This window comes from Hyperolius riggenbachi, chromosome 8 (assembly GCF_040937935.1).
Source record: "Hyperolius riggenbachi isolate aHypRig1 chromosome 8, aHypRig1.pri, whole genome shotgun sequence".
Classification (NCBI taxonomy): domain Eukaryota; kingdom Metazoa; phylum Chordata; class Amphibia; order Anura; family Hyperoliidae; genus Hyperolius; species Hyperolius riggenbachi.
Window position 1 is genome coordinate 270,022,163 of NC_090653.1, and position 27,505 is coordinate 270,049,667.

Here is a 27,505-nt window from a genome sequence, read left to right on the forward strand (position 1 = left end):
GCCTGGGCCCCAGTGACAATAGCTAGATGGAGGCCTCCAAAAAATAATAAAACAATTAAAAACTGTTTAAGTTGGCTTACCTCTCCTGTGGACTTCAAAAGCAGCAAATACTGCCAATAAAACTCAATTGAGATTCAAGAGTTCATTGCACAACATAGGGTCACAACACGTTTCACGCATTTCCCGCTTCATCTGGTCAATGGTAACCTCAAAAAGTGCCTTTGTGTCAGAAAGAGTCAGACTCTAGTTCCTTAGGAGGCACTTTTTGTGGTTACTATGATCTGATGAAGTTGGAAATGCCCATGAAACTTATTATCTGATCCTACTTTGTGCAATAAACTCTTGAATCTTAATTAAGTTATATTCGCAGTTCGCTGTGTTTGACGCCCATGAGAAAGGTAAGGCAACTTACCTTTCCTTTTTAGACAGTTTTTTTTTATTGTTTTAGACTTTTGGGGGGCGTTTATCTACCTATTATTACTCATTACACCTCTGTTGGGATGTTGTATTTTTACGTAGCTCTGTTTACCAGGATCTACCTAACCACCAGGGGTGTGACCTTTGAGGAGACTCGCAAGCCCATACGGGGGCAGGAATTCCTCTGTAAGCCTTATTGGTGGTTGCAATTCTTCTGCGACCTGAAATTTGTGAGTGATTCTCTTTTTATTACTTATCCTGGTGTTCAAATGTATTGCACTATTGGCTCCTGGTTTTTTTGTCTCCTTTGTGTCATCTCAGTCCATGGATTGCCTTGGCCCACACCTCTACAGATGGGACACTTAAAACACGGGTGGAGGCACCCAATGTATAAAAGATAGGCTAATAAGCTGTTAATCTTATAAACAGTGAAGTAATCTTACCTCTCTTGAAGAATTTGGACCAGTTTATTGAAAAAAGGTCTTTTATTTGAGAACATAAAATTGACAACGTGTTTCATGCGCACTTGCTCGCTTCCTCAGGTCAGTAAAAAAACAGGTGCCTTAACTGCTATGGCTGTGTAGCAAACATGAGCGCCTCTCTGTGACAGACAGGTGATGGTTTTTTAGTTGTCCTAATAAACTTACGGAGTGCGACCACACAGTTCCTGTCACAGACCTGGAAATCCGAGCAAGGATGGTTAATTTTCCACTTTCTCTGACGGTGGTTGCAAGGATTTGCAACCCACCTTTGTGAGTATATACATCCTTAGCAATTTGCTTTCCTGAATCTTATATGGTTCTGCACCATTGGGCTCCTGGTCTCCTTTTGTCTTTTAGATGAACCCGGGGTTGTTACAATCAAAGGAACCTCCGACATAAGATATCCTCTACAGATGGGCCCCAGAAAAAAATGTACAACCCCCCCCCGCCATCACTGTGTGTATAATAATTACATGATTCAGACCATTAAAACCAGCTTTTCAGGGACAGCCACTGTGGGAGAGAGTGTAAGCATAGGAAAAGGAATGGTTTGTTCATAATTACCGCTATTAAAAGCACATAGTGGTGATCGTTACAGCACCAGTAATGAGCTTATGCAGCAACAGGAGGAGGGCCTCTCACGTCTAGGGGCCTCGGTGGGCCATAGCCTCTGCATCCTCTATTGCTACATTACCGGGAATAGGGGACTATGCCATTGCCAACACAATTTTCATGCTTGATACAGCTGTTTCAGAGAAATTCCTTTTGGAAAAGACAGTCACATGACCCGGGGATCTCTGCATAACATATAGGGTGGTGGCAGAGTGGGCGTTTTTTTCCTCTGCATAGAGCCATCATCTGACCCCTTCTACGTCCTCCCTCTCCTCTATACCGTGAGCAGGGCCAGCTCCGTGTTCGCAGGAAATGACTGACTGGTTTCGCCTCCCATCTACTACCTGTCTCCCTCTTGTGGAAGATGATGGGATAGGAGGAGGAGTTTGGACAGCTCATAGATGATCATGTTCTTAAATAACAAACAAAGCAAAAATGGTTAATCTGCAAGTCACAAAACGTTGCACTTTGCAAATGAAGATGCATGTTCCACACAATACGGCTTTAAAAAAAAAATAGGGCTTTAAAGCCAGCTCCTCTCCTCCCGTCACTCTTGACCCAAGACTTCTTCTATTACCATAAGTCAAGGAAAAGTTTCTGCTGCAACCGGAATTTAGATGATTCTAGACTATGCTAATGTCCGGAGCACTTGCCAAGCTGCTTTATCTACTTATGGGACTCCGGACAGTGATACATTGTGTCCTTTACGTCTTGCTCAGTACAGCTCAGCATAAACTGCCTGGCATAATGCGAAGCGGAACCTCACAGTTTCTGGGCCACCAGCCCTCTCTGAGATGATATATATTATTTAAGCTTGTTGGGCCGGGATGGTGCCACAACCATTGCAGGCTATGACAGTATCGGTAGGCAAAAATGGAAAGACGACTGTTTACGAAGAGCTGGTGGTGGTGGGGAGGTTCTTCCTCTGACTCTGCTGAGTAACATTCTATAATTGAATCCTTAATAAAACAAGATTTATTTTGTAATATTGAAAACATGGAACCCTGCCTGTGGATTTTTATCAATATTTCAAGCTATCATTTTTTTTGGTGCCTGATTGCCTCCGTTAACGCTTTCCATGTACGAGTTCAAAAATGCGAGGTCCGGAAAAACGGCAAGATGGGCAATTGAATCTGAAGGACCCAGGGGGTACTGACGCCACCATGGGGGTCCGACACGTGGCTTACTTTTCAGGCAGGTAGATTAGAAAAGCCTTAAGCGAGCACCCCTGCAGATGTTGGCTCCGGCAAGAGTTAAAATCGCGCATAAACAGAAGCCTATCAGGATAAATTGACGGCTATAACAGAAGCCATAAAACCAAGGGGTGGAACAGAGCTTCTATTAAACCTGACTCATAGTAATTCAATAATCTAATTTGCTCTTCCCTGACTGACAATGCTGAGCTCACGCTGGCTGCTGTAACTGTTTCTACAGTATCTGTGGCCGTGTGATTGACTTTCCTCCTGCCACCTGGAGGGTATAAACCAAAAAACCCAAAGCCCAGGCAGCTCTCGGCATTTTCGTCTGTAGCTCCGATCAATCCGATGATGAGTTGCCGGTAAGTAATACTGACATAAAGCCAAGGAGGGGTTTGAGAGAGGAAGGGGATTGTAGACACCAGAGATGACAAAAGCAAATCTGCGAGCAGCGATACATAGAATGCAGACACCATCCAATGCAAAATGATCATTTATTATAGTGTCAGTCCGGTAAAATCCAGCTTAACCAGACAGGTGTACAGTTACCAACAGCGGTATGTGCTTGTGTCACTGTGCTCTTAAAATTGGAGGTGGGTGGTGGGGCACTAGGATGACCAGCAACGGCAGTTTCGCATCTCTATGGACGCTTGGCCATGCTGGGTGCAAGCAGGGCAAGGTCTATGAAATCTGTTGTTTTCCTCAAGGCCAGGGCTGTTTCTTCCATAGGGTTAAACTAGGAAACTGCACAGGAGGACCTCAAGCTCTTTAGGAGCCCCGCAAGTCAGACTGTAGAGGTCATACGTTTAATGACAGCACAGTATAAAAATGTAAGGGGAGCCATTTTAGATAAAGCAATCCCTGCTCAAGGTCAACCAACAGCACGTTTGAGACACTTATTGCCCCACCTACGCTTATGTGAAGTTACCTGCAAAACATTCATTTTTGGTGGGCCTTGAGGTTTTGGAAACAAGGGCAATATCAATAAAGCCCAATCACTCATGCACAAGGCTGGATTTATACTTTTTGTGCTTGTAGGCCAAGTATGCTGTGGATGTTATCCATGTACAACAACCTCTTTCTATCATAAACAGCTTCCCTGAGGATCAGTTTATCTTTTTTATGTGTTGCTCCCCATTTTTGTCCCCTACTATTTCATATGTAGCAGCCCCACTTCATGCTCAGTGCCTCCTTGGGCTGCAGCCACCCAAAGCCCTGGCCTTTTTGGCCTCCCCAGAAACTCGGCCCTGCTCATGCCTTTGATGCTTCCTTGTCGGCACTCAGCTACACTGGTGTCTTCAGTAATACAGCTGTGATTCGGGTGCCATCAACAGGAGGTGGATCCAGGGTCGGACTGGGCCACAGTAGTACAGTTTTTTCCCTCGGTGGGCCCCGCCTCCTGGTTTCTGGTGGGCCCCCCCTCCTTGTCTGACAGAGCTCCAATTGCTGCCTGCAGCACAAAAATTCTCTTCTCAGTGCTGTAATCACTCATGCTAAGAGCATTGGCGTAGCTAAGGAGCTGTAGGCCTTGATGCAAATTTTACAATGGGGCCCCCGAAGCACTCTATACATAACAATTAATATGATGCACCAAAACCTGCCAATGGCAACTACAGTGTCAGAGGTGCAAGAAGGGGATGGGAAATAGCTTGCTAATGATTACCACTGTTCAAAGTATCTATAGAAGTGATTATTATGAGCACAGGACCAATAGAAAGCTAATATTGTAGTTGAGGGAGGGCCCTTCGGGGCCCCTTTGGCCCAAGGGCCCCGATGCAGTTGCAACCTCTGCGGTCGCAACCTCTGCAAAGTAGGACATTACTTTATATTGAAGGAGGGGACTCTATGCACAGTTTTGCTGGGCAGCAGTGTCTCTGAATTACAATGCTGCTAAGATCATGTACATTTGGCCCTGTCCATAATACATCATGACCACGCCCACCTTTCGGTGCATGACCACGCCCTTTTTTCACCGCAATCATGGGATGTGTGGGCCCCAGGTTGAAATTTCTTTAGTGGGCCCGCAGTGTCCCAGTCCGTCACTGGGTGGATCAGATGAGATTTTGGTGGCTTGGGTGGAACAAGCTTCAAGTGATGACGAAATGCAAGTTTTGGCTAGGATCATTATAAACGTGTGTGTGTGTGTGTACAGTATATATACAGTATATACACACACACCACACCATACACACACACCATACACACACACTATATACACACACACACTATACACCCACACACCACACACACACACCAAACACACACACACACACACTATACACACACACACACCAAACACACACTATACACACACACACACTATATACACACACACACCACACACACACACACACACTATACACACACACACACACTATACACACACACACACACACACACTCTATACACACACACACACACACTATACACACACACACACACTATACACACACACACACACACACACACACACACACACTATACACACACACACACCATACACACACACACACACACACTATACACACACACACTATATACACACGCACACACACTACACACACACACACTATACACACACACACACACACACTATACACACACACACACACACTATACACACACACACACACACACACACTATACACACACACACACTATACACACACACACACACACACTATATACACACACACACACACACACACACTATACACACACACACACACACTATACACACACACTATACACACACACATACACTATATACACACACACACACACACTATACACACACACACACACACACACACACACTATACACACACACACACACACACTATATACACACACACACACACACACTATACACACACACACACTATACACACACACTATACACACACACATACACTATATACACACACACACACACACTATACACACACACACACACACTATACACGCACACACACACACTATATACACACACACACACTATACACACACACACACTACACACACACACACTATACACACACACACTATACACACACACACTACACACACACACACTATACACACACACACTACACACACACACTATACACACACACACACACACACACTATACACACACACACTACACACACACACACACACTATACACACACACACACACACACACTACACACACACACACACTACACACACACACTACACACACACACACACACACACACTACACACACACACACTACACACACACACTACACACACACACACACACACACACACTATACACACACACACTACACACACACACTATACACACACACACACACACACACACACACTATACACACACACACTACACACACACACACACACTATACACACACACACACACACACACACACTACACACACACACTACACACACACACACACACTACACACACACACACACACACACACTACACACACACACACACTACACACACACACACACACACACTATACACACACACACACACACACTATACACACACACACACACACACTATACACACACACACACACACACACTCACACACACACCAGCTCCAAAAAGTTCACCTGAACTGAGAGCGATATGGAGGCTGGCATATTTATTTCCTTTTACATAATACCAGATGCCTGGTTGTCCTGCTAATCTCTTTAGCTGCAGTAGTGTTTGAATCACACACCTGAAACAAGCATGCGTCTAATCCAGTCAGGTGTCAGAAACATCTGATCTGCATGCTTGTTCAGGGTCTATGTGAAAGTATTACCAGTATTAGAGGCAGAGTAGGAAGACAGCCAATCAATTTGCATTGTTTAAAAGGAAAGACTGTAAAGTCCCCTTTATCTGAAACTCAATCAAATATAACCAACATTCTCAACCAAGCAGCACAAATTGCAGAACTCACAGTGGTGAAGGTTAACTTCTTAGGCTGTTTGTGGGCTGTGCTTAAAAATGGGTTCCACAGCTCCCCCAAGGATAATATACTTTCTTTTTGTTATTTTAAAGAGGAACTGTAATGACAAAACGGCCCCTGGGGGGTACTCACCTCGGGTGGGGGAAGCCTCAGGATCCTAATGAGGCTTCCCACGCCGTCCTGCGTCCCTCGGGGGTCTCGCTGTAGCCCTCCGTACAACCGTGACGCAATATTTACCTTCCTGGCTCCTGCGCAGGCGCTCTGGCGGCTGGTGGCTCCGAAGTAGGCGGAAATACCCGATCACCGTCGGGTCTGCTCTACTGCGCAGGCGCAAGTTTCCGGCGCCTGCGCAGTAGAGCGGACCCGACGGAGATCGGGTATTTCCGTCTATTTCCGTGCCGAAAGTCGCCACAGCGCCCCCGCTGGAGCCAGCAAAGGTAAATATTGAACTGACAGTCGGCACAGTCGCCGGCTGTTCGGAGGGCTGCAGTGAGACCCCCGTGGGACAGAGGACGGCGTGGGAAGCCTCATTAGGATCCCGAGGCTTCCCCCACCCGAGGTGAGTACCCCCCAGGGGAGGTTTTTGTTGTTACAGAGTCTCTTTAACATTTAATACATACTTCATGGTCAGGGGCGTATTTGGGTAATATGGAGCCTATGGCAAACCCTGGTCAGAGCCCCCTTTCCCTCTAAAAAAAAGCATTATTTCTCACGTACATGTGCTATGGTTGCCTGTGGGTTTTTTTTGCTCGGGATATTGCTGCAGTTACTTTTTTTGAAATATCTCTTCTTATTCCCTCTCTGTTCTCTTTTCTAACACTAAGCCAAGTCACCCTCAATACATAAATGAAGTAGCCATGTTCCCCAGATAACACAATTAATGATGGGGAGGCACGGGGGCAGACAAGCGGCGCAGCACAGGAGCAGACATGGCGCCCATGATGCTAAGGCGCCCATGGCATGAGCCATGCCTGCATCCCTCTAGATACGCCTCTGTTCATGGTATGTGCATAGAGTGTGGTAGAATACTGTATTAGCTGAGCCTAGTCTAAAGCAACTGGAAAGAACACTTATCTGGCATCAGCCGATCCTCGGATAACTGACACTGTACTGTAAAAATGGCAGCCTCCATATCCCTCTCAGCTCAGGTGTTTTTTAATAGGAAAATTTGCTTGTAAGTTGGTTTTTAAGTTTTACTTGTGATCTCTGTAATTAATGGTTATAGGCAGTAGGGAAGCTGGAAACCATGGGGCCCTATAGCAACATTTTGGTTGGGCCCCCCTCTCAAATGACTTGGTATCTTTCATACATACCAGCTTTTTGGTAGTCAAAGGTGCCTCTATGAATCAGGCAAACCCCCAATATCGATAGCCTAAGGTACCCCCAGTTTTAGGTAGTCCCCCAGTATAGGTAGTCAGAGGTACGTCCAATAATAAATAGCTCCTCAATATAGGCAGCCAGAGAAGCCCCCAAGTATGGGTAGTCGGAGGGGGTGCCAGTAACAGCCATCAGTATAGATAACTTCTCTCTTTTGCTCCACTCACATTACTCTGCACTTCAAGACGCCTACTGTGGACCCTATTATCTCTGCCAGCCTTTGCCACTGGGCCTTCCTTGGCTATGGACCCCATAGCAGCTGCTATGCTAAGGCTTGATGCATTTCTGGCTCAGAGAGGCAAAAATGTGCTCAACTGTGCCGCCCATCTTTGAGCAGTGCATCATGGGGACCTCACACACACACACACACCATCTCCAGCACCCAGGCTACAGGCTGTGTCAGGGAAGCACTGTTCGCCTCATTGTCTTTTGGTTATTTTTAGCCAGCTGAGCTTTGTCTCTTGATATATCAGTGTTCTTCTTCTCTAGTGCGCTGTTAGCATTATGCTGCAAGCTGTTCATCGATAAATCTGAGATAGAAGCACCACACGCTGATCTGGGCTCTTCTCCACTATTAACCCCTTACCCTGGCACCTCCGCCAGCCTTTGTGATTATATGCCAACGGCAAGGATGAATTGTCTGTTAGCAGAAGTTTAAAGCAGATCTCCAGACAGAAATATCATTTTATACATGGATGTCATCTATTTTATATAGAAAAAAAAATGCTTTAGGATGCTTTCACACATGTTCCCAAACTTTTTTAATGTGCAAATTTTGCATGTGACTTTGACTATTTCCCTATGCGTTGTGAGTGTGAAAAATTGCAATGAGATTTTTTAAAGCTATAACTTCTGGTCCCTCCCCTTTACTTCCTGTGGGTGTTCCGGAGGGGCATGTTCAGCTTGGTTTTTGGGGGGGAGGTGTTGCTATCACTGACCTTATTTATGTACATTTTAGGTGCATGCCAGCTTTTACCATACCAGCTGGTTGAATCTGAGGCCTTCAAAAAATGCATACGCATTGTAGCACCATGGTGGAAGGTACCTGGAAGAAGGTACTTTTCACAGACGGACATTCCGGACCTCTACCAGCTTGTGCCATTAACAGCCAAAGCAGTACCAATAGTAACACTGCCCCACCTTCAAGAACAGGGCAAACTGCTGCTGAGGATAATAATCCAGTCATGTCCAATATGAGGTCCTTCTTCTGTCCAATGGATCAACAGATTGCTTCTGGAATTATCCTCAGGGAACGCCTCAAGCAACAGGTACCCGACTATCTTGGGTTAACAATCAAAGTGGGAACTAAGGAGTGAAGAACCTCTGGACTTCTGGGTGTGCAGGCTTGACCTGTGGCCAGAGCTGTCACAATTTGGCATGGAGCTTTTGGCTTGCCACGAGTCAAGTGTCCTATCCGAATGGACATTCAATGCAGTGGAGGGATCGTGACAGACAAGCAAAGTCGCTTAGCACACAAGTGAAGTCGCCTAGCACACAGCGTGTCGATTACTTAACATTTATAAAAATGAACGAGGCGTGGATCTCAGGGGGTTACTGCACCGACGTGTCGTACGATTGTTACACATGATTAACCTTGGGCATGCCAGTTACTGCAGGCCTCATGTCTGCCCCTGACCCCAGGCACAGCTATCCTGCACCACCAGCACGGCACACAGTATGTCATTTGGTCCTACTGGTCGTACTGAATGAATATAATTTTTAGGTAGGCACACGCACACACCATGTCCATTCTAAAGACCTTTATTTGAAAAATCTTGAAACTATATGTGATTTTTGGCATTTACGATTGAAAATAAAGCCTCTGTGTGAAATACATATTTTTGGAGAAACATTTTGAGCTTGATCCCCCTCCGCCATGCCACTGTCCTGGATTTTGTTCGTTTTAAAAGAAATTGTGGCTGCAGAGATGCCCTAAAGTTGGTTGTGGTTTGCCTGCCTTTAGAGTCAATGGGGCTCACTGCAAATTTTCTGCGAACGCTAAATCGCAATGTTCGGCCATGCCTAATGGGGTGTATTGGAGAATGAGAGGAGGTTGATAAGGGCGTACTGGGAATGGCCTTAAAAGGATTCTGACCTCTAAAAAGAAATGAAATCGGTACTCACCTGGGGCTTTCTGCAGCCCACCGTAGGTCGGGAGGTCCCCCGGCGTGGTCCCGGCTTCTCTCCCGGTCCCTCCGCCGCATACCGCACCGGGGACACCCGCGCCGGGTGTCGGGCTCCCACTTCCTGAACGGGGACACTCTTGGTCATTACCCCGCCCACTGCCCGTCATCACAGCAGCCGGCGTGACAGTACTGCGCATGCGGCCAGCGTGATGACGAAGAGCGTCCCGGTTCAGGAAGTGGGAGCCCGACACCCGGCGTGGGTGTGACCAGTGCAGTATGCGGCGGAGGGACCGGGAGAGGAGCCAAGACCACGCCGGGGGACCTCCCGACCTACGGCGGGCTGCAGAAAGCCCCAGGTGAGTACCAATTTAGTTTCTTTTTAGAGCTCGGAGTCCCTTTAAAGTGGCCAGACACAATACAATAAAATGATCCGATTTTACGGCTATTCGATAAAAAAGATCAGATTTCCTGAAAAAATAAAAGCTTTTTTTTTATTCGAGCAAGAAATTTTCCATTTTTATTCAATAAAAGTCGATCGGGAATGGTGGATTTTCCTGATCAGTTTTTATGAAAATTGAATGGTGTGTGGTAGATTGTCAATTTATTAGTATATACATCCAAACAATCTTCTAAGAGTTGCCAATCATTTTTATCATAACTAAAGAAAAATGTATAGGTGCCCATACCTGGTACAATTTTTCATTTTTTTTTATTAGATAATTTAGTTTGATTATTCTGTTAGATCGAATTGTTCAAATTTCTTGATCGAAAAAAAAATCGAAAAAGCACCATAACATATATGTGTGGAACATTGGTCAGATTTGCTATTCATTGGTTAGATTGTTATGGTGCCCATACACGATACAATAAAAAGGTTCGATTTTCCCGTTTATTCGATCTAAATGATCGAATCGAATGAAAGTTGAAAATATTTTTTTTCGATCAAGAAATTCGAACGACTATCCAGTTTTTTCGAGAAAAAATCTGATCGGACATGCTGGAAAAATCTTTATATTCGATCTAATGGAATAATCGAACGAAATTATCTAATCGAAAAAAAATGAAAAATTGTACCATGGCCACCTTTATTCTTTAGTTAAACAGATATTTAACCACTTCACCCCAAAGGGTTTTTTACCCTAACGGACAAGAGCGATTTTCACCTTTCAGTGCTCATCCCTTTAATTTGCCAATAGCTTAATCACTACTTAGTACAATGAAATTATCTATATCTTGTTTTTTTCACCACCAATTGGGCTTTTTGGGGTTGATATTTGTTTCCAGTAATTACTTTATTTTTTATGCATTTTAAAGGGCAAAACAAGGAAAAAATTACATCTTTCCCTACTATCCATGACGGCCTGGAGGGGAAATAGTAATTAACGCCACCTAGTGGATGAGCCCAGCTAACGGAAAAGTACCAAACATTGTTAGAGACGATATTTTACAATTTTGCTTCACCCTGCGCACTTTTTTTTCCTGGCGCGGCGCTCTTATTTAATAAATGTGGGCAGAGTGTTACTATAAGGTCACCAGGTCTTACACCTTTCTCAGGCAGTCTCACTCAGATACACTTTATCACTTTTACAGGATTTTTTTTTTGTACTAAGTAGAGGGTTGTTTCAACTTTTAAAGTACACCTGACTGGAGAGGGGTATGGTATCTTCCATATTTATTTCCTTTTAAACAATACCAGTTACCTGGCAGTCCTGCTCATCTTTCTGTCATCGGGTGTGTCTGTATCACACACCTGAAACAAGCATGCAGCTAATCTTGTCATACTTTAGCTACAGCTAATCTGCATGCTTATTCAGGGTCTAAAGCTAAAATTATTAGAGGCAGATGATCAGCGCAGGGCAGCCAGGCAATCTGCATGGTTTAAAAGGAAATAAATATGTCAGCCTCCATATCCCTCTCAGTTCAGGTGTACTTTAACCACCCTGGCGGTTAATTGTCATGCGGCGCTTGGCCGCGTGTGGGTTTTTTCACTTTTTTTTTACCATGTAGCTAGCCTAGCGCTACCTACATGATTCCCCCCTCCCTGCGCTATCCCTCCCACCCCTCCGATTGCCACCAGCGACCATACCCAACAGGAAATCCCACTCTGAACGGGATTTTCTGTTAGGGCTTCATCAACGTCATGACGTCAGGGGGAGTCCCGATCCACCCCTTAGCGCAGCCTGGCGGTGATTGGCCAAGCTGCGCAATGGGTCTGGGGGGCCCTCTTTCGCGGCGCGTAGCGGCGGATCGGCAGCGAGCAGCGGCGATCGAGTAAAACACGTGTTTAAAAAAAATTGTCAAAAAAGACCCACCAGGGGCTGAGATATTCAGTCTGGCGGTACTGGATGAGCTGAGCTCGTCCATACCGCCAAGGTGGTTAAAGGCCTGTTATAGTCAAACCGTTAAACCACTTGAAGACCCTGGCCTTAAACCCTCCTAGTAACCAGGCCATTTTTACAAAATCGGCTACTGCAGCTTTAAGGGCTCACTTCAGGGCCGTACAACTGAGCACACAAGTGCCCCCCCCTTTTCTGCCCACCAACAGAGCTTTCTGTTGGTGGGCGGGCTTTGATCGCTCCCAGGATGTTTATTTGTTTTTATATACCGTATTTTCCACCGTATATGATGCACTTTTTCTCCCCCAAAAATGGGGAGAAAAAGTCCCTGCGTCTTATATGGCAAATTCAGGGAATCCCCGACTTACGGACGTCCACTGATACAAACCGCTGACATCGGGGATTCCCTGCCCGTGTGCCTGCTGTGGCTGAGTCCCTCCCCCCTTGCTTTTCTCTACCCCCTCCTCGTGTCGCCGGGTCTCCCCTGTGCGAGAAGCGGCAGCAGCTTACCTCCTCCATCATGGAGACATCCGGCTTCCTCTAGTGCCGGCTTCTAATGACGAGTCATTGATGACTGAAATATGGACGCACCAGGTTTAGTATATATTTTTTTCCCTGGTTTTTGGCCTCTAAACCTAGGTGCGTCTTATATTCCGGAGCGTCTTATACGGCGAAAAATACGGTACATATTTATTTCCTTTTTTTATTGATAAATTTTACAATTTTTTTTAATCTCTGCCCTCCCTCCCCCCACCAGCCAATCAGCACGATCGCCTGTCATAGGCTTTAGCGGATTGCTTCCTTTTCCTCCAGAGGGGACAGCTGTGTCACACGGCTTTTCCCAGTACAGCGCTGCGATCTACAGAGGAGGAGGACGGTGTCTATTTACACGGTATAAATAGTTTCGCCGTCTAACAGTCCATAGTGATCGCCGCTGGGAGACTGATGACGGAGCAAAGCTCCGTCAATGAAGCAGGGATGCACGATACCCAGCAACATACGCCCCCAGGACTGCACACCAATCGGTGTTAGGTGGTCCTGAGGCTGCCGCTCCGCTCACGCCCAAGTAGTTAATATGTAACTTGGAGTTCTGCTTCAAATTACATCAAAGTCCCCATTATCCGGAAACTCATGCATCCGGAAGTCTCAACTAAATGTCATGCCTGTGCGGATAATGGGGACTTTGATTTTGGGAGGTTTGCAGGGATTAAAATTCTTACCGAGCCTCCAGCACCATCTTCTAACCTTCCTGTAGCCCCGAGCGGCTTTACGTCACCGGTGCATGGCTCCTGGCCTGTCATGTGACCCAACACGAGTCAGGTGACACGGCAGGAACTGTGCACGGAGGATGCTGGAAAGCCGCTGGGAGCTACAGGATGGTTAGTTAGGAAGTTCAGTGAGTATTAAATACTGCTGGGGGGGGGAGGAGGGGAAGCATTTCATGCTTTACTGGCAAGCACATAAATCCGGCACCAGGCGATCCCTGCTGGTGCTGAATACTGGGGACTTTCTTGTAGTATGCGTGTTTCCCTCTTGTTGTGATCTGAAGATGACAATGGAATACGGTTTTAATGAGCCTATTAAGAGCAGTGAGTACAGTAAGTTTATGACGTAATGAGCTGAGATCTGTTAAGCGGTTTTCTCCTGTGGGACTGTTTTTTCTTTTTCTTTAGTCCCCAATGCGGGTCAGGTGAGACGCCGGGAGCTGTGCCCACAGAGGAGGAGCTACAGGAAGGTTAGTTAGGCTTGGTAAGTATTTTATGCTGCATTGGGGGTGGGGGATTGTGCTTTTTAGGCCGAGTTGCTCAAGCAACCGGCAAGCATGTGTATCCGGCATCAGGCGACCCCCCCCCGGTCCGGATTTTGGGGACTTTGTTACAGTATGCCTGCATCCCTAAAGATAACGATGGGATAACCGGTTTCAAATGTTTTAATGAGCCTATTAAGAGCAGTAAGTAAGTTTATGAATTAATGAGCTGAGATTTGTAAAGCGATTTTCTCTTGTGGGACTCAAAGCACATAGGGGAGCCGAGCAGAGCAGCGGCCACTTAAAGTGGACCCAAATTAAAAATACAAGATTTCAGAAATAAAATCTATTTTCTAAATTATAATAATAAATAGCAGCCTTTTTTCAGCTACATGATGACAAATATAAAATATGTTACATTTATTGGAGGAACCCCTCCCTTCCTTTTAAATTGCCGGGACAGAATCCGGCAAACTGGTGGAGTAGGTGGTGTCCGGCAAAGGAGGAATTGCTAATGGCTGCCCCTAGTATAACCCTAGCTATGAAAAGAGAAGGGTGAAAAGCATGCACTGAAATGATCATAGGTTTGAAGGAGTGTTTATTTATCTTTGTATGTGTCAGAGTGGTGCAACTAAATATTTTTAATTAACAAAAATGTTTGGTTTGGGTCCGCTTTAAGGTGGCCACTAACAATCCAATTTTTAGTGAAAAATCGTTCGAACGATCAGATAATTCTAATTGCAAGAAAAATCGTTCACTACACCATCAACGAACCAATCTTTGCTTCCTATCTATCACAATCAACTAGAAAATCCAAATTTTTGTTTGACCAGGGGCATATCAATAGGGGGTGCAGAGGTAGCGACCGCATCGGGGCCCTTGGGCCAGAGGGGCCCGAAGGGTCCACCCTTCATCACAGTATTAGCTCTCTGTTGGTCCTGTGCTGGTTATAATCACTTTTATAGATTCTTTGAATAGTAGTAATCCTTAAAACACTGTTCTCCATCTCTTTCTTGCAACTCTGACTCTGTGGTTGTCTTTGGCAGGTTTTGGTGCGCCAAATCAATTGTTATGTATAGAGTGCTTGGGGGGCCCCATGTAAAACTTGCATCGGGGCCCACAGCTCCTTAGCTACGCCACTGGGTTTGACCAAAACCAAATCGGATGACTGTTTTTTATAATCGTTCGTAATAGATTATGCCCACCACTGGAGATTATTTACAACCAATCTGATCAGAATTTCTGATCTCTCTAATGATTTTCCGCTAGAAATTTGACCGTTAGTGGCCACCTTTAGAATGGTGTGTGTGTGTGTATATATATCTACACACACATTGCTACATTTGCCATAATCTAGGGCCATTGTCTAAAATGGAAGCCAGTTATCCACTTTATTTATTGAGATTTTGATTATTGAGACAAAACCACAGTAAATGGAGGAAACTCACAGGGTGGGGGAAGAGGGCATACAAACTCCATGCAGAACTTCCAGGCTCAATACTGAACTTTAAAGTGTACCTGTAATGAAAAAAGGTGCCCCAAATGGGAGAAATGCAGAGGTAGCAATTGCACCAGGACCCCTGCACCAGAGGGGCCCACTAAGGGCCCACCCTCAACCGTGTTGTTAGCTCTTTCTTGGTGCTAAGCTTGTAATGATCACTTCTTTATGTGCTTTGATTAGTTGTAACCATTAATAGACTGTTCTCCTCCCTAGACTACAGCTCTCTGTAACTGCAGCTGTGCTGGGCAGGTTTTGGTGCTCTATGTTCCCCAACCCTGTCCTCAGGGCCCACCAACAGTGCCTCAGAGGCGCTATATCAGGCTCTTGACCCGACTTTGCTCCCTGCAAAACTTGTTTGCCTGAAGAAGCGGTTACCCGTGAAACGCGTTGCACTTTTGGAGCTCATAATAAATGTTACTTTCAACTTGAAGTAACCTGCCTGTTGTCTGGCCATTTTTTCAGAAGGGAGGTGAGTCCACCCACTTCCCCCTTTTTAACAATTTTAACTTATTTTACTCTACTTGGCGCCTCTGTTGTTATACCACATAACTGTGTAGTCCACCCTTGGTGGAGGGGTGTATCCCCATTTCCTTCTATCTACAGAGAGCGACTTCTTAACCCTGAGTGGGGTCAAGTTACAATTCCTCCCGCCTGCTTATCCAGTGGTTGTCTTGGAGGCGACCCGTCCTTGTGAGTATAACCATTGTGTGTGTTTGCATCAGACATCACCTCATTAACATACTACACCATATTGGGCTCTCGGTAGAGTTGGGCCGAACCTCCGATTTTAGGTTCGCGAACTTCCGCGAAAGGTTCGGTTCGCGAAAAAGTTCGCGAACCGCAATAGACTTCAATGGGGAGGCGAACTTTGAAAGTTTAAAAAAATTCTATCAACTGGAAAAATGATAGAAAACATGTTTCAAAAGCTCTAATACCTGGAGCCACACCTAATTGAGTGAAAGACACATCACTGCTGGAGGACCCGCCCACTCTCCCTCCTCCAAGCAAGGTCCTTTATACCATTTGCATGCCTACACTAATTAGTTATGGGACAGCTGCTACACACTCTGCTAGGGAGATTTTAATTGGCCTCCCTCCTCCCTCCACCCTCCTACCGGAGGGAGGAGGGTCTCTTCTGCCAGGGAATTATACTATTTTAAAAACCAGTATACATCATACCATAGCTGGGAATACATACATGAGTATACATCATACCATAGCTGGGGATACATACATGAGTATACATCATACCATAGCTGGGAATTGAACCCAGATCTCACTGTGTGGTGGGCACGTCACCCTAAGCACTGTACCACTACAGAAGTAAGTGAAGCTAGCCTAAAATTTAACATTTATGCTCAATGCAATAGAACCATTAGGTTGCTTAAAGGAGAACTGTAGTGAGAGGTATATGGAGGCTGCCATATTGATTTCCTTTTAAGCTATACCAGTTGCCTGGCAGCCCTGCTGATCTATTTGGCTGCAGTAGTGTGAATCACACCAGAAACAAGCATGCTAGCTAATCGTGTCAGATCTTACAAAAATGTCAAACACCAGATCATACCATAGCTGGGAATCAAACCCAGATCTTACTGTGTGGTGGGCACGTCACCCTAAGCACTGCACCACTACAGAAGTAAGTGAAGCTAGCCTAAAATTTTACATTTATGCTCAATGCAATAGAACCATTAGGTTGCTTAAAGGAGAACTGTAGTGAAAGGTATATGGAGGCTGCCATATTGATTTCCTTTTAAGCAATACCAGTTACCTGGCTATCCTGCAGATCCTCTGCCTCCAATACTTTTAGCCCTAGACCCTGAACAAGCATGCAGCAGATCTGGTGTTTGACATTTTTGTAAGATCTGACAAGATTAGCTGCATGCTTGTTTCTGGTGTGATTCACACTACAGTGGCTGGATAGTGTACTGGTTAAGGGCTCTGCCTTTGACATGGGAGACCAGGGTTTGAATCCTGGCTAGGTCAAGTAACTATTCAGTAAGGAGTTCAAGGCAAGACTCCCTAACACTGCAGGGTGGCCTCTTGAGCGCATCCCTGTGGCTGCAGCTCTTGAGCGTTTTGAGTCCGACAGGAGAAAAGCACTATACAAATGTTTGGATTATTATTATTGCTGCAGCCAAATAGATCAGCAGGGCTGCCAGGCAACTGGTATAGCTTAAAAGGAAATCAATATGGCAGCCTCCATATACCTCTCGCTACAGTTCTCCTTTAAGCAACCTAATGGTTCTATTGCATTGAGCATAAATGTTACATTTTAGGCTAGCTTCACTTACTTCTGTAGTGGTGCAGTGCTTAGGGTGACATGCCCACCACACAGTGAGATCTGGGTTCGATTCCCAGCTATGGTATGATGTATACTCATGTATGTATCCCCAGCTATGGTATGATGTATACTGGTTTTTAAAATAGTATAATTCCCTGGCAGAAGAGACCCTCCTCCCTCCGGTAGGAGGGAATAGGTAGAAGGGGAGGAGGGAGGCCGGCCAATTAAAATCTCCCTAGCACAGTGTGTAGCAGCTGTCCCATAACTAATTAGTGTAGCCAGACAACTGAGTCAAATGGTATAAAGGACCTAGCTTGAAGGGAAGGTGGGCGGGTTCTCTAGCACTAAAAGCAGTGTGTTTGACAATAACATGTCTGCTGACAGTGAAATGGAGGCTAAAAATTTTGCTCAATACAGCATTATGGGGCGAATCGAACTTCCGCAAAAGTTCGCCTGATGCAGGCGAACGCGAACCCCCAAAGTTCGCCTGGAACCGTTCGGCCCATCTCTAGCTCTCGGTTCTTCCCCTTTCTTTCACACCAACAGTGCATGTTTTGTAGAAATCCACAGAGCTCTGCTGAGGCACTAATTACCTCACCTACGAATGTGTGTGATTTCCTGCAAAACATGTACTGTTGGTGGTCCTTGAGGACAGGGTTGGGGAACTATGCTCTATATCACTTATGTATAGAGTTCTTGAGAAACCCAATGTAAAACTCGACAGAGCTGGGCCACACTGCGCAGGTGCAGACGTCTTGTACCTGCGCACAAGCATGGAGCCAAACATGCTTTCTCTCCCGAGCCCAAGGCTCTGTACTGCTGTGCAGGTGCAAACCACCCTGAGCAGTGTGGTCACACTCATTCACATTTGGGAGTCCAGCTGCGTGTTTTGGGGGTACCATTGCTGAAACGTCCGGGTGGAGAAGGCTGTGGGAAGACTCTGGAGGGTCCAGAGGATTCCTTCTACCGAGGTAAGTATCTGATTTTTCTCCCCCAAAAACTCATAGGTTTGCTTTAAAGATCCACAAGATTTTTGAAGACTTGGGATGGTTGAACTGGTCAGCAACACAAACTTACTGTACAAAGAGTTATATCCTTATGAGTCAATAAGGTCCATTTGAAAAAAAAAAGGGTGCTAGATTGACAGACAGCATGTGCGTGGCCACCTGAGCATGTTCGCATGCGTCCAAGATCGCACGATCCCTCGTGCACATGGCAACAACCACGGCTTTGCACTTGCGCAATCGGCACCTGGCATGGACGTAGTCCATGTACGTAGATTCCTGGGCTTTTATTAGGTCAGATGTCGTTAGTTTAACCACTTGAGGACTGCAGGGCTAAACCCCCCTAGTGACCAGGCCATTTTTAGTAAAATTGGCCACTGCAGCTTTAAGGCCAAGCTGCAGGGCCGCACAACTCAGCACACAAGTGATCCCCCCCCCTTTTCTCCCCACCAACAGAGCTCTCTGTTGGTGGGGTCTGATCGCTCCCCCCATGTTTATTTTTTTAAAAATAAATATTATTGTTTGTCGTTTTTGTTTAAAAACCCCTGTTTCTTTAAGACCCTTCCCTCCCTCGCTCCCTCCCTCCCCACAGCCAGCCAATTATGGCGATCGGCTGTCATAGGCTTCTGCCTATGAGAGCCGATCGCTCTCTTGTCCCCCATGGGGACAGCCGTGTCACACGGCTGTCCCCAGTGCAGCGCTGCTGCTCATCGCAGCGCTGCACGTAGTAAATAGACGGCGTGATCGCCGTCTAACAGTCTCCCGAGCGGCAATAGCAGGAACACATCATTTTTAATTAAAAATGCATGAAAAACACAATGCATATGCGTTACCATAGACTTTCATTATGTGCTCTTTAGCAGCCAGCCTGCATATTATGCAACGCTGAAAGCATTTGCATAACGCATACTGTACAAATGCAGCTTCTTCTACGTCCCATAGACTAACATTGCTGCATAAAACGCAGCGTTTCCCGCTACGCTAGCGTTTCTGCTATGTGTGCACCCAGCCAGAGACTGCAAGCCAGATAACTAGAGATTAAGATGTTGGGGGCCCTGGGGCGCCTCTGTCTAATAGCAATCAGTGTGTGACGGCTGGAGTGGAAGGGATGGAGGGGCGCACTTGGGTGTCTCAGCCTTGGGTGCTGGAGGACCTTGTCCCGGCTCTGTGTGGGAGGGATGAAGGGATGCACTTTGGTGTCTCAGCCTTGGGAGCTGGAGGACCTTGTCCCGGCTCTGTGTGGGAGGGATGAAGGGATACACTTTGGTGTCTCAGCCTTGGGTGCTGGAGGACCTTGTCCCGGCTCTGTGTGGGAGGGATGGAGGGACGCACTTTGGTGTCTCAGCCTTGGGTGTTGGAGGACCTTGTCCCGGCTCTGGGTGGGAGGGATGGAGGGACGCTCTTTGGTGTCTCAGCCTTGGGTGCTGGAGGACCTTGTCCCGGCTCTGGGTGGGAGGGACACACTTTGGTGTCTCAGCCTTGGGTGCTGGAGGACCTTGTCCCGGCTCTGGGTGGAAGGGATGGAGGGACGCACTTTGGTGTCTCAGCCTTGGGTGCTGGAGGACCTTGTCCCGGCTCTGGGTGGGAGGGATGGAGGGACGCACTTTGGTGTCTCAGCCTTGGGTGTTGGAGGACCTTGTCCCGGCTCTGGGTGGGAGGGATGGAGCTACGCACTTTGGTGTCTCAGCCTTGGGTGTTGGAGGACCTTGTCCCGGCTCTGGGTGGGAGGGATGGAGGGACATACTTTGGTTCTCAGCCTTGGGTGCTGGAGGACCTTGTCCCGGCTCTGGGTGGGAGGGATGGAGGGACGCACTTTGGTGTCTCAGCCTTGGATGCTGGAGGACCTTGTCCCGGCTCTGGGTGGGAGGGATGGAGGGACGTACTTTGGTGTCTCAGCCTTGGGTGCTGGAGGACCTTGTCCCGGCTCTGGGTGGGAGGGATGGAGGGACGCACTTTGGTGTCTCAGCCTTGGATGCTGGAGGACCTTGTCCCGGCTCTGGGTGGGAGGGATGGAGGGACGTACTTTGGTGTCTCAGCCTTGGGTGCTGGAGGACCTTGTCCCGGCTCTGCCCCCAGTAACTCACACACCCTTTCAATCTCTTGCTCATCCGCTCACTCAGCAATTAATTATTTCTTTCAGTTCCTCACACATCCTCCCATTCTCCCCTCACCTCCTCACCCCCTCACATTTTTTTTGCTAAGCAAAGGTTTCTGTATATAAAATTATTATTTTGTTGTTTTTTTTGTAAATGTGGAAATAAAACTGTAAAATTTCATTAAAGTAATTTTAGTCCTATAATTTAGTTTAATAAATTGCTGGTAGTTCTAGCGGCTGCTACACACTTTTATTTTCTGATTGAATGAATAAAATATCTCCGTGCCAAAGTGTAGAGAATTTATGAAAAGGTCAAACTAATATCGAATGCATTTACGCTATATCATTACGCTAAGGTTTTCATTATTTACAAAATAAGTACCTAGCGATAAAAATGGCCTGTTACGATCGTCATAAACCTGTTTGTTTTAATGCCAGTAACCCTAATAACTGTTTCTGTACTGTATTGCAAACCTTACACTGAACGCCTTGGCTCTGCGGTTTCATTTGTCTGAAAATCAAATACCACAATACGGATCACGTAAAGTGTGGTATTTTCATCTTGTCATTGTAATAATCAGAAACCTGCATGGAGGGTGTACAGGGAAGCAGGGATTGATAGCTGTCATTTGCATGGAGGGTGTACTGTACAGAGAAACAGGAAATGATAGCCAGTGGCGTAGCTAAGGAGCTTTGGGCCCCGATGCAAGTTTTACATTGGAGCCCCCAAGCACTCTATACATAACAATTGGTACGGTGCACCAAAACCTACCAATGGCAACTACAGTGTCAGAGGTGCAAGAAGGGTATGGAGAACAGCTTGTTATTGATTACCACTATTCAAAGTATCTGTAGAAGGGATTATTATGAGCACAGGATCAACAGAGAGCTAATACTGCAGTTGAGGGAGGGCCCCTCTGGCCCAAGGGCCCCGATGCGGTCGCAACCTCTGCAACCCCTATTGCTACGACCCTGATGATAGCTATCATTTGCATGGAGGGTGTACAGAGAAACAGGGAAGGCTAGCTATCATTTGCATGGAGGGTGTACAGAGAAACAGGGAAGGCTAGCTATCATTTGCATGGAGGGTGTACAGAGAAACAGGGAATGATAGCTATCATTTGCATGGAGGCTGTACAGAGAAACAGGGAAGGCTAGCTATCATTTGCATGGAGGCTGTACAGAGAAACAGGGAAGGCTAGCTATCATTTGCATGGAGGCTGTACAGAGAAACAGGGAAGGCTAGCTATCATTTGCATGGAGGGTGTACAGATAAACAGGGGCTAATAGCTATCATTTGCATGGAAGCTGTACAGAGAAACAGGCAGGGGCATAGCAATAGGGATTGCAGAGGTTGCAACCGCATTGGGGCCCTTGGGCCAGAGGGGCACTGAAGGGCCCTCCCTCAACTACAGTATTAGTTCTCTATTAGTCCTGTGCTTATAATACTCACTTCTATAGATACTTTGAATAGTGGTAATCATTAGCAAGCTATTTCCCATCCCCTTCTTGCACCTCCAACACTGTAGTTGCCATTGGCAGGTTTTGGTGCGCCGTATCAATTGTTATGTATAGAGTGCTTGGGGGGCCCCAATGTAAAACTTGCATCAGGGCCCACAGCTCCTTAGCTACACCACTGGAAACAGAGAATGATCGCTATAATTTGCATGGAGGCTGTACAGAGAACCAGGGAATGATAGCTATCATTTGCATGGAGGATGTACAGAGAAGCAGGGAAGGATAGCTATCATTTGCAGGGAGGCTGTACAGAGAAGCAGGGAAGGATAGCTATCATTTGCATGGAGGCTGTACAGAGAACCAGGGAGTGATAGCTATCATTTGCATGGAGGCTGTACAGAGAAACGGAATGATCGCTATAATTTGCATGGAGGCTGTACAGAGAAACGGAATGATAGCTATCATTTGCCGCCTTCCTGCCTTTCCTCCATATGGATTTCCAGTGGTTAAGATGGCGGGATTGTAAAACCATACGCTACGTGATCTGTTCCATGGTTTGTCTTTATTTTCAGAAGATCAAAGCTACTTCTTTGTTGTTAGCAGCGCCAATACATTCAGTTTGAGGTTTGAGTGTAGTTTGCCTTCTTAAAACAGAAGGTATTTGCAATAATTCAGCTTTAAGTAAGCGACTGTGGTATTCCACAATATGTGGACTCCCATACACTATAGTGTATATAGTGCTGTCGCTCACTGTAAGCGGCCGATGTGGAAACCTGAGGTTTTCTCTAACTGTCACTCCCTGATAACCTGGCATTCTCTGTTGCCTAGGCCGCCAGCCTCTAAAGTTGTGTGGCTGCAGGAGTATTTTCTCCCCCCCCCCCCCCCCCCCACACACACACACTCCCTACAAAAATCTGGTTGGCTCAGACAAACACAATGTATGCGGCATATAACGGCACTCAAGCCCCCTCTAGGCATGCATTTGCTGAAGAAGTGGAAAGTGAATTGAAATATTCCATCATACATCTTATATATTGTTTCTGCCTGAACCTAGCAGATTATTATATTTTTTTTTCAGAGGGTAAATACTCCCTGCAAACAGTTATATTCTTTTTATGGTACACCTGAACTGAGAGGGATACGGGGGCTGCCAAATGTATTGCCTTTTAAACAATACCAGTTGCCTGGCAGTCCTGCTGATCTCCTTGGCTGCAGTAGTGTCTGAATCACACAGCTGAAACAAGCATGCAGCTAATCCTGACCACTCAGACTTTGGACAGAAACATCTGATTTGCATGCTTGTTCAGGGTCTATGGCTAAGAGTATTAGAGGCAGAGGATCAGCAGGACAGCCAGGCAATCTGCATTGTTTAAAAGGAAATTAATATGGCAGCCTCCATATCCCTCTCACTTCAGGTGTCCTTTAATGGAGAACCTTTCTCTTTATACATATGTGAATAGCAGAACAGCCACAATATAGCACATATACTCAGAGGCAAACGCAGGGGGGGGGGGGGGGGGGGGGGATTGCAGCTGCCCAGGATCCCCCCTCAGACCAGGGCCATTGCAGTGTCTGGAGACAGGCACAAGTTGAGACACCAGAATATCTACAGCACTGCTGCGTTTCATTCCCTGCTACAGTTGACTTTGGACAGAGCAGCAGCGTGTGTACAGAGCATGGAGCAGCAGCGTGTGTACAGAGCATGGAGAAGCAGTGTGTATACAGAGCATGGAGCAGCAGCTTGTGTACAGAGCATGGAGCAGCAGCTTGTGTACAGAGCATGGAGCAGCAGCGTGTGTACAGAGCATGGAGCAGCAGCTTGTGTACAGAGCATGGAACAGCAGCGTATGTACAGAGCATGGAGCAGCAGCGTGTGTACAGAGCATGGAGCAGCAGCGTGAGTACAGAGCATGAAGCAGCTCTGGGGAACTTAACAGAGTCAGGTATGAGCACAGCCCTGTGCCTTGCTGTGTGAATGCTTCACTTTCCCCTTAATTAGCAATGTGCTGTCCTCATTATTATCTGTATCCAAACTGCTCTTGATAGGTCCCATTGTCGGTCTGACGGGAAATTGCATTATGTGTACCCAGCATGATGTCCTACCTTATTATTATACTGCATTGTGCGTGGCTGAGGGAGACCATTCAGGAATACCCCCCCTTGAAAATCCTGGGTTTGCCCCCGTCCTCTTCACTCCAGCGGTCCGGCGTGCAGCAGCATCCCTCTGTAAATGTTCAATGTCATGTGATATGCATCGTGTGCCTACAGAGGGACTTGTGTGCCTTAGAGGATCTGGCACTCTGTCGTGACCGCTTTGCAGTGCTATTCACATAGGGGTAGAGTGGTGGCTCTCTTTAGCCTCTGGCAGTTCTTATGGGGAAGAGGGGGGGGGCTGATACTGGCAGGACTTCCCCGGGACGCCCCGGGACTTCACGCCAACTGGCGATGAGCGGTCCTGGGGCTGCCGCCGTGTTCATGTCAATTGGCTTGGAGTGGTCGGCTAAAGGGTAAGGTGGGGAATAGATACTGACCAATCTTTTAACTAAAGGGGGGGGGTTATTTTAAAACTGGTTGCACTTCTTACTAAGTTGACTGGGGGAGGGGTGGAACTAAGTATGTGTGTGTGTGTGGGGGGGGGGGGTCATGCAATTTTTCCAAGGCTGGTCCATGCCGTTTTTGTTGGAAGTATCAACAGGACTATTACCTAAACTGCAGTAAAGTAAAGCAACCACAAGATGTCTCAGTCTGTACTATTCTTCAATGATCTCTATGGTGTTGTGATTTCCTGTATTCACTCTGTGTTCCTCTCTGTTCCTCTCTGTTCTAAGTGAGCTGCCTTATCTGATGGGTGTGTAGGATTTATCTCTGCATGTTTTTCTTTGTCAAGAGTTTTTTTACTTTGTCAAGAGTTCTAACTTGTTATACTGGGTGTCGGTCTGCCTGTACAGAACACTCTGCTCCATCACGTTTTACAAGGTCGGTCCATGGTTTGCAGCAAAGCCCCTCATAAGTACTCTAAAACGTTAACCACCTTTTTTTAACCACTTTTTGAAAGTTCATTTAATTCTTCGCGTTTTCATCTCCAGTTACCGGTATATAACTATAAATGCTGTATGGCACGCCTGCTTAAAGCCATTGACGTCATAGGTTGTGAGTTTCTTCTCTCCTCTGCAAATCCCTCCCTGCATTCACACTTTTCAGCTTGCGTAGGCTTCATTTTACCTGCGACTTACAATGGAATTTTTAATAAATTCCTGCACAAACTTGCCCGTGGGGCTGCTTAGATTATGTACGAGGCCCGTGTACATTATTTACCTTGTGCCGGCTGTACAATTGGTGAATGTGTGATGTAAGTTATGCCCATACATTAGCAAACGGCACACACTGCAAGGAAGTACCCTGCGCAGCGCTTTGTAACTCTCCCCGGGTGACTGAGCCCCACATTGGATTCATTTAATTTCTCTTCTGTTTAATCTGTTGTGCGTAGCTCCCCCCCTACGAGTTAACTTTCCAGCGGGGGATTCGGCAGCTTGGCCTAGAGCGGCTGGGTTCACTTCATTAGTGTATTGATTTTAGATATAAGAGCGGAGTAACTATATTCTCCGCAAGGTACAGACTGAACTGGCAACATCAGATTTACATTATCATATTAATTAGTACTTTCATTGCTGGGGAACCACAAGAGAGAGAGACAGAGGAAGGTGCCATTACATTGTAGCCGGCTTCCAAATAGCTAAACGTTCCACAAAAGGCGACACAATAAATAGTAGGTTTTAATAATAATCTGGGCTCAGTGATAACCGCAATATTGCTTCCTTATCGCTGCAAGAAAAATTTGTATCATCTCACTATGGGCCCAATCCATAGATTGGTTAAGAAAAGACATCCGTCCATCAAGTTCAATCAGAAAAAAACAAAAACACCATCCTGAACCCTCCTGTATCCCAGTTGATCCAGGGGAAGGCGAAAAACCTTACAAGGCCTGGGGCAATTAGCCTTAAAAGGAAAAAAGAATCCTCTCCGACTCCAGTTGGCATTCAGATAAATCCCTGGATCAACTCTCCTGGGAATTACCTAGTAATTATAGCCGTGGATGCTTTTCAATGCAAGGAAAGTATCCAAGCCCTCTTTAAATGCAGATATAGAGTTTGCCATGACTACTTCCTGAAGTAAGATATTCCAGATTTTATCCACTCTCACTGTGAAGGACCCCTTTCTAAAAAGATGGCAAAAACTTTTTTTCCTCCATACGCAGATCATTTCCCCTTGTCCGTTGTACAACCCTAGGGACAAAAAGCTCATCTGCCAAGCTTTTTCATTCCTCTCTGATGTATTTCTACATGTTAATCAGGTCACCTCTCAGTCGCCTTTTCTCCAAGCTAAATAAGCCCAGTTTGTCCAACCTTTCTCGGTAAGTGAGATCTTCCATCCCGGGGATTAATTGAATTGCCCGTTTTTGTATCCATTCTAGAAGGTGGCCATAACAATGCTCACATGCTACAAATAGCTTGGGTTGCGCTAATTGCACAACGTGCAGAGCTCTGCTGGCATCAATACCCGTAATATTGCCGTGCAGGGCACTATGTGAATCAAGGCCTGTTTTAGATGGCAAAAATGTATGTGCACCAATGCCTGCCAGCATTACAGAGAGCCAGGCGAGAGCTGGACGCCCCTCTGTCCATATTTTCTTAGGGTTTTACACTTCTGCCGCTATTATCTTTTTAATGCTTGATACAAAGGTATGACCCACCCCAATCGTTTTATTCAGAACATTACCCGTGCAACAATTTATGTCCAGCGCACCCCCTATTATATTATATATTACACCCCAATCGTGTATTGCTACTGCCCACAGACCCACTCAACGATGGGGCCCTCCAATATTCACCCGCTCCCACTGGTGATCCTCATAGCC